Source organism: Colobus angolensis, unplaced genomic scaffold, assembly GCF_000951035.1.
Source record: "Colobus angolensis palliatus isolate OR3802 unplaced genomic scaffold, Cang.pa_1.0 Scaffold101, whole genome shotgun sequence".
Lineage (NCBI taxonomy): Eukaryota > Metazoa > Chordata > Mammalia > Primates > Cercopithecidae > Colobus > Colobus angolensis.
In genome coordinates, this window is record NW_012111031.1 from 7,697,137 (window position 1) to 7,705,479 (window position 8,343).

The following is an 8,343-nucleotide window of genomic DNA, read 5'->3' on the forward strand; positions in this document are numbered from 1 at the left end:
TCACATGGCCATGAGAAATTAGGCTCGCAGACACTTTGAAAGGTAAGAAAAATGGAATTTATTGGGTGAAAAGGAAAAAGAGGGAAATGGGGGCCTCTCGCTTCCTAGCTGGTTTCCACCATCACAGATTGAATCCCAGGTTCCACCCTAGAACAGGAGAGGCCAGGCTGGAATCCCAGACTCCTCTCCCATGCAAAGGGCGCGAACTTCCACGGCTCACTCCATTCTCCCGGTGTGCAGGCCAGTTGGAGTTTCTCCCGGGACCCCTTTATACTTGGCTGTCTCATAATGATTTGGAAGTCTCTGATTGCCTTTAACCTGAAGAAAATATATCTTTGGTGAAACACGAACCAAATTGTTCGCCTACTTCCCATTTGTCCTTTGTTTAGAATAAGATTATGTAAATACACCTCTGAGCTGGGGATGAGGTTTGGGGAAGTTGCCTCAGTTTGTGCCCTTATTGATATGTAAAAACACCATTGCATGGCATTTTTGTCTCCTAAAGAACAGGAAGTAGATATTTAATTAATGACACCAAAGTTGGACCAACCTTATATGTTTGTAGTTTTTCTTTTTATTATATACATAAATATATACATACATATATATAAAATTAATAGTGTAGGCCTTGCGCAGTGGCTTACACCTGTAATCCTAGCACTTTGGGAGGCTGAGGTGCATCACTTGAGGCCAGAGGTTCAAGACCAACCTGGCCAACGTGGCAAAACCTCCCCTCTACAAAAAATACAAAAATGAGCCAGACATGGTGGCACACGTCTGTAATCCCAGCTACTCGGGAGGCTGAGGCACAAGAATCACTTGAACCCAGGAGGTGGAGGCTGCAGTGAGCCAAGACCATGCCACTACACTCCAGCCTGGTCAGCAGTGCGAGACCTTGTCTCAGAAAAAAAAAAAAAGAAAAGAAAAAAATTAATAGTCTAAACCAAAAATAAAATTTGAAGTACCCCAACCATCTGAATGGACCCCTCCTCTCAGTCAAGGACATGCCAGAGTCATCTGAAAATCTAGTTCAGGCCATGAAAGAAGAAGGGGTTGGACATGTCTCATTATACCTCTCTAGAATTAACATCAACACACATCTTTATATAGTATTCTCTCCAAAGCCTGTTAATGGGAGACTTCATCTGCACGATGAAATGTAGGTCTCTGCAACCCCTTATCCGCAAACCCTTATCATAACCCAGACATTCCTTTCTACTGATAATAACTCTTTTAATCAATTGCCAATCAGGAAATTTTTAAATCTACCTATGACCTGGAAGCCCCATCCCCTCCCTCAGACCTTTGAGTTGTCCTGCCCTTCCAGATCAAACCAATGTAAACCTTACATGTATTGATTGATGTATTATGTCTCCCTAAAATGTACAAAAGCAAGCTGCACCCCAACAACCGTGAGCACATGTCATCAGGACCTCCTGAGGCTGTGTCACAGGTGCATCCCTAACCTTGGCCAAATAACCTTTCTAAATTGACTGAGACCTGTCTCAGACGTTTTCGTTTCACAATAGTGATGGGGTCTCACTAAGTTGCCTAGGCTTGTTGTGAACTCCTGGGCTCAAGCCATCTTCTCCTCTCTGCCTCCTAAAGTGCTGGGTTTACAGGTGTGAACCACTGCACCTGGTCCCTGTTCCTCGTTTTTCTAAGCAGACAAAATCCCATATTTCCCATCTTCTAGTCCTTAACAATGTAGCAGCCCATAAATTATCATATACTTTTTTCCCCTTTTTTTCCTGAGACACAGTTTCACTCTGTTGCCCAGGCTGGAGCGCAGTGGCCTCATCTCGGTTTACTGCAACCTCTGCCTCCCAGGTTCAAGCAATCCTCTTGCCTCAGCCTCCCAAGTAGCTGCGATTACAGGTGCACACCTTCATGTCCAGCTAATTTTTGTATTTTTAGTAGAGATGTGCTTTCACCATGTTGGCCAAGCTGGTCTTGAACTCCTGATCTCAGGTGATCTGCCCACCTCGGTCTCCCAAAGTGTTGGGATTACAGGCCTTAGCCATTGCACCTGGCCCCCTTTACTTATTTTTATCCAGTTTCTGTAGCAGTACTATTCATGAAATACACTCATTATGTACTTAGGATGAGCAGAATGATGAATGGTGTTATTAGTTGACTGCTGCGGCACAATTATCACAAAGAAGAAAATAAAATATTACTATTTGGGGGTTTCATCAACATGAAAATGGCTGGAATTTCAATTTCTGAGTTATGGTAAGGAAAATGGGAGCAGAGGGAAAAGTACAGTGGAGCAGTGAATGGGAAGGGAAGGGAAGAAGGGTTGGGGACCGGTGTCCAGTATACAATGTATTTGACATTCACAAAACTTGACTTGTATATCAAAGCCATTTTGATTATATGTTAACACCTGAGTCTTAAACAAGTGACTCATCTGGCACAACTAGTAATAAGATGAATGTTAAATTAATGTTTTATTAGAAGAGAATTATTGAACACACTGCCAAAGGCTATCCTCCTTGGACATTTTTATAATGTAGAGCTGGCCGGGTGCAGTGGCTCATACCTGTAATCCCAGCACTTTGGGAGTCTGAGGCAGGCAGATCACAAGGTCAGGAGGTTTGAGACCAGCCTGGCCAACATGGTGAAACCCCATCTCTACTAAAAATACAAAAATTAGCTGGGCGTGGTGGCGCAGGCCTGTAGTCCCAGCTACTCAGGAGGCTGAGGCAGGAGAATCGCTAGAACCTGGGAGGCAGAGGTTGCAGTGAGCCGAGATAGGGCCACTGCACTCCAGCCTGGGTGACAGTGTGAGACTCCGTCTCAAAAAAAAAAAAAAAGTTAATGTAGAGCTGGGTGGAAATGATTTGCCTCCTCTGAAGATCCTACAGATCTAAGAGGCTCTAGGGCCAAAATCTCCCCGTTCTTCCAAAGAAAAGGGTGGCACAAAGAGCTCCTGCTTTCAGTCAATTAATATGTACTCACTGGGAATATATTTCAGTTACAGAATAATTATCATTAAAAATAATTTATGCAACATTTGTATACTGTACTCATTATGTACTTAATTTTAAAAACATATCCATCATAATCAGCAAGGTGGTTTATTCTAACCTTAGTTATATAACAGAATGTGGTTTTTATTGTACTGACAATCATAAATGAAAGAAAATATGTTTCATATCGGGAGAAATGCAAAATAGCAGAACCTTCATTTAATATTAACACTTCAAAAGGAAAGCCTTTTCTAATTTTTAATTTTTTTAGAGACAGGGTCTTTCTTTGTCCTTTAGGCTGCAATGCAGTGGTGTGATCACAGCTCACTATAACTTTACTTCCTGGGCTCAAGCAATCTTCCTGCCTCAGCCTCCTGAGTAGCTAGGGCTATGGGTGCATGCCACCCTGACTAGCTAATTTTTAAATTGCTTGTAGAGAGATCTTACTATATTGCCCCCTCTGGTCGCAAACTCCTGGCCTCAAACAATCCTCCTGCCTTGGCCTCCCAAAAGTACTGGGATTACAGGCATCAACCACCGTGCTTTACCTAAAATGGAAGTTTTGATCAATAAACACTTAGTAAATGTTTTAGACACATTGACTAAGTCAAAATTGTAAAAATGGATCATTGCATCTGAAATTATCATAGGTTTTGTATGATTTCTGTGATTATGCCAAAAATCACCAACTAAGTTTCTTAGAAAATAGTTCTGGAGCTCATTTGACTAGAAGATGCTCATGAATCTCCCCTATTTTTAGGCCAGGATGTAAGCAATTCATTTCCAGAATAAAACACAAAAGCTAAGGATTATAGTTGTAGTCAGTATTTGACATAATGCATTGTCCCTACACAAATGCAAAGCTATCAGAAAAGGAGATACAGATTCAACTCATATCTTCTTACCATTTTCACTGAACTTCGCTTCTTACAAAAAAAAAAAAAAAGAAAATGCTTTGGGCATGATGCTTAATGAAAAAGAGTAGTCAGCAAGTTGTTGTTGGCTTAGCTTGGGCAAGGAGAATTTTACAGAGATCAAGTAAAAGAACAGAGAAGGAAATTTAATACCGTTGGATGCCCTTGACCAAAATTTTAATAATGAGCTTGTTTTTTAATGCCTTAATGTCTGAACTTTATGTTCTTCAGAAACACCTTGTGAAAAGTTCAGTAGTAAAGTTCAAGTGATCAATTATGTTGACAGCGTTACTACATATTATAGGATTTAGAAAATTTTTTATAAGAACTTTTAAGTTTCTGCTATATACTTGAAAGAACAAAGAAAACTTAGCACCTTTCTCAAGATGCATTTAATTGGAAGTATTTCTTTCGGAGCTCTTGTTTTTATTATCAAATAATTTGGGATGAACATTGGGGTAAAACAGTATTACTCCCATTTTACTTGAAATATACCTTGAGTTGTAATATAGTTGTACATCTACTAACCATTTTGTATGTCAGTTATGTCAGTATGTCTCTTGAATAAAGAAATTCTTTTGAAACACTGAAGGTAAACCACTAAATTGGCATTATCATTCCTGTCTATAAATAACTGTGGCAAGAAAGTACCTGGACCTTTCCAGTTTCTGATGGAAAACTTTGTTGGTATCTTTGCAGTTAACTTTATGTTTAACTCAGTGAAGGGGCTGAATCAGTCATATTTTAAATTTTCTTGAGTGTGGTAAGTGTGTATATATTGCATATAAAACAAATCATTTTGCTGGGCTTTTTCTCCTAAATCTATTCTCACGATTTTGTCTAAAAACTCTATTAATTTCCTCTTTAATCATTCTAATTTATCCTTCATATAGAAAGGGTTTGTAAACATCTACCGTATGTAAATTGTGCTGTTGCATTTAAATTTTTGTGGTCATAATATTTTTGGGATTTTATTTTGCGTCTCTGACTCCAATTTAGAGTGTATACATTTAGGATTTTCTTTTCTTCTTTTATTAATGGTATTAAAATCAGAAAAGAGGTTGGCCTTTAAGACTACTGATTTCCCGTTTTCTACAATGAAAATAACTGGAAATGTCAATTTGAATGTGTTACTAAAAATTATTTTAAAACTATTTTATTAATGTTCTTACCTTAAAAGATAAGTTAGAGCAGAGGGAGAAAATAAATGATCAAAGGAAATTTCCAGACTAAGGAATGACCCCAGTAAATTCTTTTTTCTTTGAGCTTGAAGATTTGAGATATACCTAAATGTTTGTGAATGTAATCTTTAAATACAAAGGAATATCGCTTGCTTTCATTTTAAAATTTCATTTAATTTCTTTTGAGGCAGGGTCTTTCTCTAGGCTGCCTAGGCATGATGCTTACTGGGCTCACTGGGCTCACTGCAGCCTTGACCTCCAGGGCTCAACCAATCTTCCCACCTCAGCCTCCCAAGTAGGTGGGACCACAGGCGCACACCACCACACCCAGCTAATTTTTGTATCTTTTGTAGAGATGGGGTCTTGCCATGTTGCCCAGTCTGGTCTCAAACTCCTGGGCTCAAGCAATCTGTCTGCCTCAGCCTCCCAAAGCGCTGGGATTACAGGTGTGAACCACCGCATCCAGCTGCTTTTGTTTGTTTGTATAACTTGACCTTATTTTTGTTGGCAGTGGATGGACAAAGGTCTTATTAGAATCATGATATAAACAAATGTGACAAATGTGTTTATTTCTATAATTTTACATATTCAAAAAATATATAAATACAAATGGACCCTTAGAACACGTTGAAAAGATTAGCTTATTACTCTCTTATTACTCTCTCTATTCTACAGGCTCTTATGTTCAATAAAGACTAATTGCTAAAACAGGAAAACATTTATCTTGTTCTATATAGATAGCATTTCTCAATTACATGTGATTGATGCCTTTTTTCAAGCATTCAGCATCTGTTTCAATCAGTGAAGAATCCTCCTACTTAAATAATTGTTCTGTTCCTTTATGTCTAACTCCTACATGGCCACAGTAGTCTCTAAAATGTACATTCTTAGAATATCTCTGCATAGGAGAAAATGGTGCTTATAGAGTCTTTGGAGATGCCTAATTAGAAAAATTAAAACATGAGTATTCTGTAGAAACTTAACTTGGGAGCATGAGCTGGCAGTAGCCTGAATTAACAATATGCCTTGGAAGCAGCTGTGAAGGGGTGGTTAGACTGCCAGGATTTTCATTTTAGCCCTACCACTCTAGTCAAGTTGTAAGACTGAAACCTACTGGCACCTCACTTTCCTCACTTGTGACATGGGGCAATTTCAGCTGTTTGTATAACTATGAGGACTGAGTGGGATAGAACACTTACAGCATTGAAAACCAATGTGCAGTATAGAGTAGGCATTAAATAAAATTAGCTAATACTGGAGAGATTTGGAGGGCTATTTGATTATAGCCTTTAAAAATATAAATTAATAAATTCTTTTTTCAATGTCACTTCACAGTACTGTAGCAGACATTAGGTTGTGAGAACATTCTCCAAATTAACACATTCATAAATCAGAAGAGTGTAGAAGAATCTATAACGTTTACGTTGGTTCAAAGAGGGAAAAAGTCTTTTATCCTCTTCATACATAAGAAATGCTGTTTCAAATTAATGGCATATCTTCTTTGGCACTCAAAAGCACTGAAGGAACGTTTATTAATTTCAAGAGATTTTTGAAAAATACTTGTCTCTAATGCTCAGACTTTTTCAGAAAAATCCTTAAATACAGAGGCATAGAATCTGATATTAAGAGGACATGAGTATCCAGATTTAGGCATGAATCTTGGAAAAGTTATTTAACTTCCCTGTGATTACTCACTTCTAAAAGGAGAATGATAATGCCTTCTCCCTCAAAGGGTAGAATTAAATGAGCTAATGTGTATCAGTGTAGCTTCTGAACCATACATTCAAATAACTATACTTTTCTGTTTTATAAGCATTATTTCCTTTGAGGATATAAAATTGTTTAGCTGAACTGAAATATACTATTGAAAAACTTAACAAATGCTGCTGAAATTAATCAGTTATAAGCTAAACTGTACTCATTAAAATTAGAATTAAAGTTTTGAAATATGCATTTTGTGATATCGATAGTGATGGCACACTCCTGGTCTCATTAAAATTTGTCAGAGAGCAAATTGATTAATAAACATACTGCAATATCCCCTTGCATTAGGTTCTTCATATGTAAAAATGTGTGATTTGTTGAGTTTATGTCATATTTAAACATCTGACTTTTTTTTCCCAGATGACATCTAAAAGCTATAAATAAGTATTAATAATATTACATGACTAAAGCACTGGTTAGCCAGAATAATTACTGGAGTGGAACAGTGGCATATTTTCTGTACACATTTCTCTTTAATAGTATCTATTTTTGTAGCTTAGCCATTTCGAGTATAGGTATTCCCTTCCTGCTCTTCAAGGGCATTGCTTTTAGAGAATTACTTGATTTTAATTGATCTGTTTCGCAGTACTCACAAATAGATAAATTGTGTTATAATGTTCAGCAAATTTTCTTTTTTTTTTTTTGAGACGGAGTCTCGCTCTGTGCCCAGGCTGGAGTGCAGTGGCGCGATCTCGGTTCACTGCAAGCTCCGCCTCCCGGGTTCACGCCATTCTCCCGCCTCAGTCTCACGAGTAGCTGGGACTATAGGTGCCCACCACCACGCCCGGCTAATTTTTTGCATTTTTACTAGAGTCGGGGTTTCACCGTGTTAGCCAGGACGGTCTCGATCTCCTGACATCGGGATCTGCCCGCCTCGGCTTCCCAAGGTGTTGGGATTACAGGCGTGGGCCACAGCGCCCGGCCACAAATTTTCTTTTTTCTTTTTTTTGAGATGGAGTCTCACTCTGTCACCCAGGCTGGAGTGCAGTACTGCGATCTCAGCTCACGGCAACCTCCGCCTCCCGGGTTCAAGGGATTCACCTGCCTCAGCCTCCCAAGTAGCTGGGATTATAGGCGAGCACCACGTTGTCTGGCTAATCTTTGTATTTTTAGTGGAGAGGGCGTTTCACCATGTTGGCCAGTCTGGTCTTGAACTCCTGACCTTAGGTGATCCGCCCGCCTAGGCCTCCCAAAGTGCTGGGGTTACAGGCATGTGCCACCGAACCCAGCCCAAATTTTCTATTTTTACGGTACAGTAAACACTAAACATATCAAAATATATAAGGTTGGTTTGTAATGTTGCAACTGGATTTAAGTGAGCACCGCAATAAAGGCTAATCTTTGAGTCAGCAGAAAAGTAATTCAGAGGCTGGGCGCGGTGGCTCATGCCTGTAATCCCAGGACTTTGGGAGGCTGAGGTGCATGGATCACCTGAGGTCAGGAGTTCGAGACCAGTCTGGCCAACATGGTAAAACCCCGTCTCTACTAAAAATACAAAAATTAGCTGGG